Source organism: Chiloscyllium punctatum, chromosome 23 (assembly GCF_047496795.1).
Source record: "Chiloscyllium punctatum isolate Juve2018m chromosome 23, sChiPun1.3, whole genome shotgun sequence".
Taxonomy (NCBI): domain Eukaryota; kingdom Metazoa; phylum Chordata; class Chondrichthyes; order Orectolobiformes; family Hemiscylliidae; genus Chiloscyllium; species Chiloscyllium punctatum.
The window spans coordinates 6,374,972-6,389,182 of NC_092761.1; positions in this window are offsets into that span (position 1 = coordinate 6,374,972).

Sequence of the window (14,211 nt, forward strand, 5' to 3'; positions counted from 1 at the left end):
TCTGTCCAGGACGGGGAGCTGTGCAGACCACAGCGGAGCATTGATCTATAAACCCGAACGAGATACCTGTCCAGGACGGGGAGCTGTGCAGACCACAGTAGTGCATTGATCTGTAAAGCTGGATTAGATATCTGTCCAGGATGGGGAGCTGTGCAGACCACAGCAGTGTATTGATCTCTAATACCGGACTAGATATCTGTCCAGGACGAGGACCTGTGTTACCATAGCAGTGCATTGATCTATAAACCCGGACTAGATATCTGTCCAGGACAGGGAGCTGTGGAGACCACAGCAGTGGATTGATCTATACATACAGACTAGATATCGGTCCAGCACGGGAAGCTGTGTAGACTACGGCAGTGCACTGAGCTATAAACCCGGAATAGATATCTGTCCTGGACAGGGACCTGTGTAGACCATAGCAGTGCATTGATATATAAACCCAGACGAAATATCTGTCCACGACGGGGAGCTATGCAGACCACAACAGTGCATTGATCTATAAACCCGGACTAGATATCAGTACAGGACGGGGAGCTGTGTAGATCACAGCAGTGAATTGGTCTATAAACCCGGACTAGATATCTGTCCAGGACGGGGAGCTGTGCAGACCACAGAAGTGCATTGATCTATAACCCGGACTAGATATCTGTACAGGACGGGTAGCTGTGGAGACCACAGCAGTGCCCTGATCTATAAACCCAGACTAGATATCAGTACAGGACGGGGAGCTGTGTAGATCACAGCAGTGCATTGATCTATAAACCCAGACTAGATATCTGTCCAGGACGTGGAGCTGTGCAGACCACAGCAGAGCATTGATCTATAAACCCGAACTAAATATCTGATCAGGACGGGGAGCTGTGCAGACTACAGCAGTGCATTGATCTTTAAACCCGGACTAGATATCTGTCCAGGACGGGGCGCTGTGCAGACCACAGCGGAGCATTGATCTATAAACCCGAACGAGATATCTGTCCAGGACGGGGACCTGTGTTACCACAGCAGTGCATTGATCTATAAACCCGGATTAGATATCTGTCCAGGACAGGGAGCTGTGGAGACCACAGCAGTGGATTGATCTATACAGACAGACTAGATATCGGTCCAGCACGGGGAGCTGTGTAGACTACGGCAGTGCACTGATCTATAAACCCGGAATAGATATCTGTCTTGGACAGGGACCTGTGTAGACCATAGCTGTGCATTGATATATAAACCCAGACGAAATATCTGTTCACGACGGGGAGCTGTGCAGACCACAGCAGTGCATTGATCTATAAACCAGGACTAGATATCAGTACAGGACGGGGAGCTGTGAAGATCACAGCATGCATTGATCCATAAACCCGGACTAGATATCTGAACAGGACGGGGTGCTGTGCAGACCACAGCAGTGCATTGATCTATAAACCCGGACTAGATATCTGTCCAGGACGGGGAGCTGTGGAGACCACAGCAGTGCCCTGATCTATAAACCCAGACTAGATATCGGTACAGGACGGGGAGCTGTGTAGATCACAGCAGTGCATTGATCTATAAACCCAGACTAGATATCTGTCCAGCACAGGCAGCTGTGCAGACCACAGTAGTGCATTGATCTGTAAAGCCGGACTAGATATCTGTCCAGGACGGGGAGCGGTGGAGACCACAGCAGTGCATTGTTCTATACATACGGACTCGATATCTGTGAGGACGGGGAGCTGTGTAGACTACAGCACTGCATTGATCTATAAACCCGGACTCGATATCTGTCCAGCACCTGGAGCTGTGTAGACCACAGCAGTGCATTGATACATAAACCCAGACGAAATATCTGTCCACGACGGGGAGCTGTGCAGACCACAGCAGTGCATTGATCTATAAACCCGGACTGGATATCTGTACAGGACGGGGAGCTGTGCAGACCACAGCAGTGCACTGATCTATAAACCCAGACTAGATATCTGTCCGGGATGGGGAGCTGTGTAGATCACAGCAGTGCATTGATCTATAAACCCGGACTAGATATCTGTCCAGGACGTGGAGCTGTGCAGACCACAGCAGAGCATTGATCTATAAACCCGAACTAGATATCTGATCAGGACGGGGAGCTGTGCAGACTACATCAGTGCATTGATCTATAAACCTAGACTTGAGATCTGTCCAGCACGGGAGCTGTGCAGACCACAGCATTGCATTGATCTTTAAACCCGAACTAGATATCTGTCCAGGACGGGGAGCTGTGCAGACCACAGCAGTGCATTAATCTATGGACCCAGTCTTGATATCTGTCCAGGACAGGGAGCTGTGGAGACCACAGCAGTGCATTGATCTATACATACAGACTAGATATCGGTCCAGCAGGGGGAGCTGTGTAGACTATAGCAGTGCATTGATCTATAAAACCGGATTGGATATCTGTCCAGCACCGGGAGCTGTGTAGACCACAGCAGTGCACTGATCTATAAACCCGGAATAGATATTGTCCAGGACGGGGAGCTGTGCAGACCAAAGCAGTGCATTGATCTGTAACCCCGGACTAGATATCTGTCCAGGAAGGGGAGCTGTGCAGACCACAGTAGTGCATTGATCTATAAACACGGACTAGATATCTGTCCAGGACGGGGAGCTGTGCAGACCACAGTAGTGCATTGATCTATAAACCATGACTAGATATCTGTCCAGCACTGGGAGCTGTGCAGACCACAGCAGTGCATTGATCTGTAACCCCGGACTAGATATCTGTCCAGGACCGGGAGCTGTGCACACCACAGCAGTGCATTGTTCTATAAACCCAGACTAGATATCTGTCCAGCACGGGGAGCTGAGCATACCATAACAGTGCATTGATCTATAAACCCGGACTAGATATCTGTCCAGCACAGGCAGCTGTGCAGACAACAGCAGTGCATTGATCTATAAACCCAGACGAGATATCTGTACAGGACGGGGAGCTGTTCAGACCACAGCAGTGCATTGATCTATAACCCTGGACGAGATATCTGTCCAGCACGGGGAGCTGTGTAGACCACAGCAGTGCATTGATCTATAAACCCGAACTAGATATCTGTCCAGGACCGGGAGCTGTGCACACCACAGCAGTGCATTGATCTATAAACCCAGACTAGATATCTGTCCAGGACCGGGAGCTGTGCACACCACAGCAGTGCATTGATCTATAACCACGGAGTAGATATCTGTCGAGCACAGGGAGCTGTGTAGGCCACAGCAGTGCATTGATCTATACATAGAGACTAGATATCGGTCCAGCACGGGGAGCTGTGTAGACTACGGCAGTGCATTGATCTATAAACCCGGACTTGATAACTGTCCAGGACGGGGAGCTGTGCAGACCACAGCAGTGCATTGATCTATAAACCCGGACTAGATATCTGTCCAGGACGGGGAGCTGTGCAGACCACAGCGGAGCATTGATCTATAAACCCGAACGAGATATCTGTCCAGGACGGGGAGCTGTGCAGACCACAGTAGTGCATTGATCTGTAAAGCTGGACTAGATATCTGTCCAGGACGGGGAGCTGTGCAGACCACAGCAGTGTATTGATCTCTAATACCGGACTAGATATCTGTCCAGGACGAGGACCTGTGTTACCATAGCAGTGCATTGATCGATAAACCCGGACTAGATATCTGTCCAGGACAGGGAGCTGTGGAGACCACAGCAGTGGATTGATCTATACATACAGACTAGATATCGGTCCAGCACGGGGAGCTGTGTAGACTACGGCAGTGCACTGATCTATAAACCCGGAATAGATATCTGTCCTGGACAGGGACCTGTGTAGACCATAGCAGTGCATTGATATATAAACCCAGACGAAATATCTGTCCACGACGGGGAGCTGTGCAGACCACAGCAGTGCATTGATCTATAAACCCGGACTAGATATCAGTACAGGACGGGGAGCTGTGTAGATCACAGCAGTGAATTGATCTATAAACCCGGACTAGATATCTGTCCAGGACGGGGAGCTGTGCAGACCACAGAAGTGCATTGATCTATAACCCGGACTAGATATCTGTACAGGACGGGGAGCTGTGGAGACCACAGCAGTGCCCTGATCTATAAACCCAGACTAGATATCAGTACAGGACGGGGAGCTGTGTAGATCACAGCAGTGCATTGATCTATAAACCCAGACTAGATATCTGTCCAGCACAGGCAGCTGTGCAGACCACAGTAGTGCATTGATCTGTAAAGCCGGACTAGATATCTGTCCAGGACGGGGAGCGGTGCAGACCACAGCAGTGATTTGTTCTATACATACGGACTAGATATCTGTGAGGACGGGGAGCTGTGTAGACTACAGCAGTACATTGATCTATAAACCCGGACTCGGTATCTGTCGAGCACCGGGAGCTGTGTAGACCACAGCAGTGCATTGATATATAAACCCAGACGAAATATCTGTCCACGACGGAGAGCTGTGCAGACCACAGCAGAGTACTGATCTATAAACCCAGACTGGATATCTGTCCCGGACGGGGAGCTGTGTAGATCACAGCAGTGCATTGATCTATAAAGCCGGACTAGATATCTGTCCAGGACGTGGAGCTGTGCAGACCACAGCAGAGCATTGATCTATAAACCCGAACTAAATATCTGATCAGGACGGGGAGCTGTGCAGACTACAGCAGTGCATTGATCTATAAACCCGGACTAGATATCTGTCCAGGACGGGGCGCTGTGCAGACCACAGCGGAGCATTGATCTATAAACCCGAACGAGATATCTGTCCAGGACGGGGAACTGTGTTACCACAGCAGTGCATTAATCTATAAACCCGGATTAGATATCTGTCCAGGACAGGGAGCTGTGGAGACCACAGCAGTGGATTGATCTATACAGACAGACTAGATATCGGTCCAGCACGGGGAGCTGTGTAGACTACGGCAGTGCACTGATCTATAAACCCGGAATAGATATCTGTCTTGGACAGCGACCTGTGTAGACCATAGCTGTGCATTGATATATAAACCCAGACGAAATATCTGTTCACGACGGGGAGCTGTGCAGACCACAGCAGTGCATTGATCTATAAACCCGGACTAGATATCAGTACAGGACGGGGAGCTGTGAAGATCACAGCATGCATTGATCTATAAACCCGGACTAGATATCTGAACAGGACGGGGAGCTGTGCAGACCACAGCAGTGCATTGATCTATAAACCCGGACTAGATATCTGTCCAGGACGGGGTGCTGTGGAGACCAAAGCAGTGTCCTGATCTATAAACCCAGACTAGATATCGGTACAGGACGGGGAGCTGTGTAGATCACAGCAGTGCATTGATCTATAAACCCAGACTAGATATCTGTCCAGCACAGGCAGCTGTGCAGACCACAGTAGTGCATTGATCTGTAAAGCCGGACTAGATATCTGTCCAGGACGGGGAGCGGTGGAGACCACAGCAGTGCATTGTTCTATACATACGGACTCGATATCTGTGAGGACGGGGAGCTGTGTAGACTACAGCACTGCATTGATCTATAAACCCGGACTCGATATCTGTCCAGCACCTGGAGCTGTGTAGACCACAGCAGTGCATTGATACATAAACCCAGACGAAATATCTGTCCACGACGGGGAGCTGTGCAGACCACAGCAGTGCATTGATCTATCAACCCGGAATGGATATCTGTACAGGACGGGGAGCTGTGCAGACCACAGCAGTGCACTGATCTATAAACTCAGACTAGATATCTGTCCGGGATGGGGAGCTGTGTAGATCACAGCAGTGCATTGATCTATAAACCCGGACTAGATATCTGTCCAGGACGTGGAGCTGTGCAGACCACAGCAGAGCATTGATCTATAAACCCGAACTAGATATCTGATCAGGACGGGGAGCTGTGCAGACTACATCAGTGCATTGATCTATAAACCTAGACTTGATATCTGTCCAGCACGGGAGCTGTGCAGACCACAGCATTGCATTGATCTTTAAACCCGAACTAGATATCTGTCCAGGACGGGGAGCTGTGCAGACCACAGCAGTGCATTGATCTATGGACCCAGTCTTGATATCTGTCCAGGACAGGGAGCTGTGGAGACCACAGCAGTGCATTGATCTATACATACAGACTAGATATCGGTCCAGCAGGGGGAGCTGTGTAGACTATAGCAGTGCATTGATCTATAAAACCGGATTGGATATCTGTCCAGCACCGGGAGCTGTGTAGACCACAGCAGTGCACTGATCTATAAACCCGGAATAGATATTGTCCAGGACGGGGAGCTGTGCAGACCAAAGCAGAGCATTGATCTGTAACCCCGGACTAGATATCTGTCCAGGAAGGGGAGCTGTGCAGACCACAGTAGTGCATTGATCTATAAACCCGGACTAGATATCTGTCCTGGACGGGGAGCTGTGCAGACCACAGTAGTGCATTGATCTATAAACCATGACTAGATATCTGTCCAGCACCGGGAGCTGTGCAGACCACAGCAGTGCATTGATCTGTAACCCCGGACAAGATATCTGTCCAGGACCGGGAGCTGTGCACACTACAGCAGTGCATTGTTCTATAAACCCAGACTAGATATCTGTCCAGCACGGGGAGCTGAGCATACCATAACAGTGCATTGATCTGTAAACCCGGACTAGATATCTCTCCAGCACAGGCAGCTGTGCAGACAACAGCAGTGCATTGATCTATAAACCCAGACGAGATATCTGTCAAGGACGGGGAGCTGTGCAGACCACAGCAGTGCATTGATCTATAACCTCGGACTAGATATCTGTACAGGACGGGGAGCTGTTCAGACCACAGCAGTGCATTGATCTATAACCCTGGACGAGATATCTGTCCAGCACGGGGAGCTGTGTAGACCACAGCAGTGCATTGATCTATAAACCCGAACTAGATATCTGTCCAGGACCGGGAGCTGTGCACACCACAGCAGTGCATTGATCTATAAACCCAGACTAGATATCTGTCCAGGACCGGGAGCTGTGCACACCACAGCAGTGCATTGATCTATAACCACGGAGTAGATATCTGTCGAGCACAGGGAGCTGTGTAGGCCACAGCAGTGCATTGATCTATACATAGAGACTAGATATCGGTCCAGCACGGGGAGCTTTTATAGACTACGGCAGTGCATTGATTTATAAACCCGGACTTGATAACTGTCCAGGACGGGGAGCTGTGCAGACCACAGCAGTGCATTGATCGATAAACCCGGACTAGATATCTGTCCAGGACAGGGAGCTGTGGAGACCACAGCAGTGCATTGATCTATGTATACAGACTAGATATCGGTCCAGCACGGGGAGCTGTGTAGACTACGGCAGTGCACTGATCTATAAACCCGGACTAGATATCTGTCCTGGACAGGGACCTGTGTAGACCATAGCAGTGCATTGATATATAAACCCAGACGAAATATCTGTCCACGACGGGGAGCTGTGCAGACCACAGCAGTGCATTGATCTATAAACCCGGACTAGATATCAGTACAGGACGGGGAGCTGTGTAGATCACAGCAGTGCATTGATCGATAAACCCAGACTAGATATCTGTCCAGGACGGGGAGCTGTGCAGACCACAGAAGTGCATTGATCTATAACCCGGACTAGATATCTGTACAGGACGGGGAGCTGTGGAGACCACAGCAGTGCCCTGATCTATAAACCCAGACTAGATATCAGTACAGGACGGGGAGCTGTGTAGATCACAGCAGTGCATTGATCTATAAACCCAGACTAGATATCTGTCCAGCACAGGCAGCTGTGCAGACCACAGTAGTGCATTGATCTGTAAAGCCGGACTAGATATCTGTCCAGGACGGTGAGCTGTGGAGACCACAGCAGTGATTTGTTCTATACATACGGACTAGATATCTGTGAGGACGGGGAGCTGTGTAGACTACAGCAGTACATTGATCTATAAACCCGGACTCGATATCTGTCGAGCACCGGGAGCTGTGTAGACCACAGCAGTGCATTGATATATAAACCCAGACGAAATATCTGTCCACGACGGAGAGCTGTGCAGACCACAGCAGTGTACTGATCTATAAACCCAGACTGGATATCTGTCCGGGACGGGGAGCTGTGTAGATCACAGCAGTGCATTGATCTATAAACCCGGACTAGATATCTGTCCAGGACGTGGAGCTGTGCAGACCACAGCAGAGCATTGATCTATAAACCCGAACTAAATATCTGATCAGGACGGGGAGCTGTGCAGACTACAGCAGTGCATTGATCTATAAACCCGGACTAGATATCTGTCCAGGACGGGGAGCTGTGCAGACCACAGCGGAGCATTGATCTATAAACCCGAACGAGATATCTGTCCAGTACGGGGAGCTATGCAGACCACAGTAGTGCATTGATCTGTAAAGCTGGACTAGATATCTGTCCAGGACGGGGAGCTGTGCAGACCACAGCAGTGCATTGACCTATAATACCGGACTAGATATCTGTCCAGGACGGGGACCTGTGTTACCACAGCAGTGCATTGATCTATAAACCCGGATTAGATATCTGTCCAGGACCGGGAGCTGTGGAGACCACAGCAGTGCATTTATCTATAAACCCAGACTAGATATCTGTCCAGGACCGGGAGCTGTGCACACCACAGCAGTGCATTGATCTATAACCACGGAGTAGATATCTGTCGAGCACAGGGAGCTGTGTAGGCCACAGCAGTGCATTGATCTATACATAGAGACTAGATATCGGTCCAGCACGGGGAGCTGTGTAGACTACGGCAGTGCATTGATTTATAAACCCGGACTTGATAACTGTCCAGGACGGGGAGCTGTGCAGACCACAGCAGTGCATTGATCTATAAACCCGGACTAGATATCTGTCCAGGACGAGGACCTGTGTTACCATAGCAGTGCATTGATCGATAAACCCGGACTAGATATCTGTCCAGGACAGGGAGCTGTGGAGACCACAGCAGTGGATTGATCTATACATACAGACTAGATATCGGTCCAGCACGGGAAGACGTGTAGACTACGGCAGTGCACTGACCTATACACCCGGAATAGATATCTGTCCTGGACAGGGACCTGTGTAGACCATAGCAGTGCATTGATATATAAACCCAGACGAAATATCTGTCCACGACGGGGAGCTGTGCAGACCACAGCAGTGCATTGATCTATAAACCCGGACTAGATATCAGTACAGGACGGGGAGCTGTGTAGATCACAGCAGTGAATTGATCTATAAACCCGGACTAGATATCTGTCCAGGACGGGGAGCTGTGCAGACCACAGAAGTGCATTGATCTATAACCCGGACTAGATATCTGTACAGGACGGGGAGCTGTGGAGACCACAGCAGTGCCCTGATCTATAAACCCAGACTAGATATCAGTACAGGACGGGGAGCTGTGTAGATCACAGCAGTGCATTGATCTATAAACCCAGACTAGATATCTGTCCAGCACAGGCAGCTGTGCAGACCACAGTAGTGCATTGATCTGTAAAGCCGGACTAGATATCTGTCCAGGACGGGGAGCTGTGGAGACCACAGCAGTGATTTGTTCTATACATACGGACTAGATATCTGTGAGGACGGGGAGCTGTGTAGACTACAGCAGTACATTGATCTATAAACCCGGACTCGATATCTGTCGAGCACCGGGAGCTGTGTAGACCACAGCAGTGCATTGATATATAAACCCAGACGAAATATCTGTCCACGACGGAGAGCTGTGCAGACCACAGCAGTGTACTGATCTATAAACCCAGACTGGATATCTGTCCGGGACGGGGAGCTGTGTAGATCACAGCAGTGCATTGATCTATAAACCCGGACTAGATATCTGTCCAGGACGTGGAGCTGTGCAGACCACAGCAGAGCAATGATCTATAAACCCGAACTAAATATCTGATCAGGACGGGGAGCTGTGCAGACTACAGCAGTGCATTGATCTATAAACCCGGACTAGATATCTGTCCAGGACGGGGAGCTGTGCAGACCACAGCAGTGCATTGATCTATAAACCCGAACGAGATATCTGTCCAGTACGGGGAGCTATGCAGACCACAGTAGTGCATTGATCTGTAAAGCTGGACTAGATATCTGTCCAGGACGGGGAGCTGTGCAGACCACAGCAGTGCATTGACCTATAATACCGGACTAGATATCTGTCCAGGACGGGGACCTGTGTTACCACAGCAGTGCATTGATCTATAAACCCGGATTAGATATCTGTCCAGGACGGGGAGCTGTGGAGACCACAGCAGTGCATTGTTCTATACATACGGACTCGATATCTGTGAGGACGGGGAGCTGTGTAGACTACAGCACTGCATTGATCTATAAACCCGGACTCGATATCTGTCCAGCACCGGGAGCTGTGTAGACCACAGCAGTGCATTGATACATAAACCCAGACGAAATATCTGTCCACGACGGGGAGCTGTGCAGACCACAGCAGTGCATTGATCTATAAACCCGGACTGGATATCTGTACAGGACGGGGAGCTGTGCAGACCACAGCAGTGCACTGATCTATAAACCCAGACTAGATATCTGTCCGGGATGGGGAGCTGTGTAGATCACAGCAGTGCATTGATCTATAAACCCGGACTAGATATCTGTCCAGGACGTGGAGCTGTGCAGACCACAGCAGAGCATTGATCTATAAACCCGAACTAGATATCTGATCAGGACGGGGAGCTGTGCAGACTACAGCAGTGCATTGATCTATAAACCTAGACTTGATATCTGTCCAGCACGGGAGCTGTGCAGACCACAGCATTACATTGATCTGTAAACCCGAACTAGATATCTGTCCAGGACGGGGAGCTGTGCAGACCACAGCAGTGCATTGATCTATGGACCCAGTCTTGATATCTGTCCAGGACAGGGAGCTGTGGAGACCACAGCAGTGCATTGATCTATACATACAGACTAGATATCGGTCCAGCACGGGGAGCTGTGTAGACTATAGCAGTGCATTGATCTATAAAACCGGATTGGATATCTGTCCAGCACCGGGAGCTGTGTAGACCACAGCAGTGCACTGATCTATAAACCCGGAATAGATATTGTCCAGGACGGGGAGCTGTGCAGACCAAAGCAGTGCATTGATCTGTAACCCCGGACTAGATATCTGTCCAGGAAGGGGAGCTGTGCAGACCACAGGAGTGCATTGATCTATAAACCCGGACTAGATATCTGTCCAGGACGGGGAGCTGTGCAGACCACAGTAGTGCATTGATCTATAAACCATGACTAGATATCTGTCCAGCACCGGGAGCTGTGCAGACCACAGCAGTGCATTGATCTGTAACCCCGGACTAGATATCTGTCCAGGACCGGGAGCTGTGCACACCACAGCAGTGCATTGTTCTATAAACCCAGACTAGATATCTGTCCAGCACGGGGAGCTGAGCATACCATAACAGTGCATTGATCTATAAACCCGGACTAGATATCTGTCCAGCACAGGCAGCTGTGCAGACAACAGCAGTGCATTGATCTATAAACCCAGACGAGATATCTGTCAAGGACGGGGAGCTGTGCAGACCACAGCAGTGCATTGATCTATAACCTCGGACTAGATATCTGTACAGGACGGGGAGCTGTTCAGACCACAGCAGTGCATTGATCTATAACCCTGGACGAGATATCTGTCCAGCACGGGGAGCTGTGTAGACCACAGCAGTGCATTGATCTATAAACCCGAACTAGATATCTGTCCAGGACCGGGAGCTGTGCACACCACAGCAGTGCATTGATCTATAAACCCAGACTAGATATCTGTCCAGGACCGGGAGCTGTGCACACCACAGCAGTGCATTGATCTATAACCACGGAGTAGATATCTGTCGAGCACAGGGAGCTGTGTAGGCCACAGCAGTGCATTGATCTATACATAGAGACTAGATATCAGTCCAGCACGGGGAGCTGTGTAGACTACGGCAGTGCATTGATCTATAAACCCGGACTTGATAACTGTCCAGGACGGGGAGCTGTGCAGACCACAGTGGAGCATTGATCTATAAACCCGAACGAGATATCTGTCCAGGACGGGGAGCTGTGCAGACCACAGTAGTGCATTGATCTGTAAAGCTGGACTAGATATCTGTCCAGGACGGGGAGCTGTGCAGACCACAGCAGTGCATTGATCTATAATACCGGACTAGATATCTGTCCAGGACGGGGACCTGTGTTACCATAGCAGTGCATTGATCTATAAACCCGGACTAGATATCTGTCCAGGACAGGGAGCTGTGGAGACCACAGCAGTGCATTGATCTATGTATACAGACTAGATATCGGTCCAGCACGGGGAGCTGTGTAGACTACGGCAGTGCACTGATCTATAAACCCGGACTAGATATCTGTCCTGGACAGGGACCTGTGTAGACCATAGCAGTGCATTGATGTATAAACCCAGACGAAATATCTGTCCACGACGGGGAGCTTTGCAGACCACAGCAGTGCATTGATCTAAAAACCCGGACTAGATATCAGTACAGGATGGGGAGCTGTGTAGATCACAGCAGTACATTGATCAATAAATCCGAACTAGATATCTGAACAGGACGGGGAGCTGTGCAGACTACAACAATCCATTGATCTCTAAACCCAGACTAGACATCTGTCCAGCACGGGAGCTGTGCAGACCACAGCAGTGCATTGATCTATAAACCAAGAATAGATATCTGTCCAGGAGGGGAGGTGTGCAGACCACAGCAGTGCATTGATCTATAAACCAAGAATAGATATCTGTCCAGGACGGGGAGCTGTGCAGACCACAGCAGTGCATTGATCTATAAACCCGAACTAGATATCTGTCCAGCACGGGGAGCAGTGCAGACCACAGCAGAGCATTGATCTATAAACCCAGACTAGATATCTGTGCAGGACGGGGAGCTGTGCAGACCACAGCAGTGCATTGATCTATAATCCAAGAATAGATATCTGTCCAGGACGGGGAGCTGTGCAGACCACAGCAGTGCATTGATCTATAAACCAAGAATAGATATCTGTCCAGGACGGGGAGCTGTGCAGACCACAGCAGTGCATTGATCTATAAACCCGAACTAGATATCTGTCCAGCACGGGGAGCTGTGCAGACCACAGCAGTGCATTGATATATAAACCCAGACTAGATATCTGTCCAGCACCGGGAGCCTTGCAGACCACAGCAGTGCACTGATATATAAACCCGGACTAGATATCTGTTAGGACGGGGAGCTGTGCAGACCACAGCAGTGCATTGATCTATAAACCCGGACTAGATATCTGTCCAGGACGGCGAGCTGTGGAGACCACAGCAGTGCATTAATGTATAAACCCAGACTGGATATCTGTCCAGCACGGGGAGCTGTGAACAACACAGAAGTGCATTGATCTATCTACCCAGACTGGATATCTGTCCAGCACAGGGAGCTGTGCTGATCACAGCAGTGCATTGATCTATAAACGCGGAATAGATATCCTTCCAGGACGGGGAGCTGTGTAGACCACAGCAGTGCATTGATCTGTAAACCCAGACGAGATAGCTGCCCAGGACGGGGAGCTGTGCAGACCAAAGCAGTACATTGATCTATCACCCCGGACTAAATATTTGTCCAGGATGGGGAGCTGTGAAGACCACAGCAGTGCATTGATCTATAAACCCGAACTAGATATCTGTCCAGGACCGGGAGCTGTGCACACCACAGCAGTGCATTGATCTATAACCACGGAGTAGATATCTGTCGAGCACAGGGAGCTGTGTAGGCCACAGCAGAGCATTGATCTATACATAGAGACTCGATATCGGTCCAGCACGGGGAGCTGTGTAGACTACAGCAGTGCATTGATCTATAAACCCGGACTTGATAACTGTCCAGGACGTGGAGCTCTTCAGACCACAGCAGTGCATTGATCTATAAACCCGGACTAGATTTCTGTCCAGGACGGGGAGCTGTGCAGACCACAGTAGTGCATTGATCTGTAAAGCTGGACTATATATCTGTCCAGGACGGGGAGCTGTGCAGACCACAGCAGTGCATTGATCTATAATACCGGACTAGATATCTGTCCAGGACGGGGACCTGTGTTACCATAGCAGAGCACTGATCTATAAACCCGGAATACATATCTGTCCTGGACAGGGACCTGTGTAGACCATAGCAGTGCATTGATATATAAACCCAGACGAAATATCTATCCACGACGGGGAGCTGTGCAGACCACAGCAGTGCATTGATCTATAAACCCGGACTAGATTTCAGT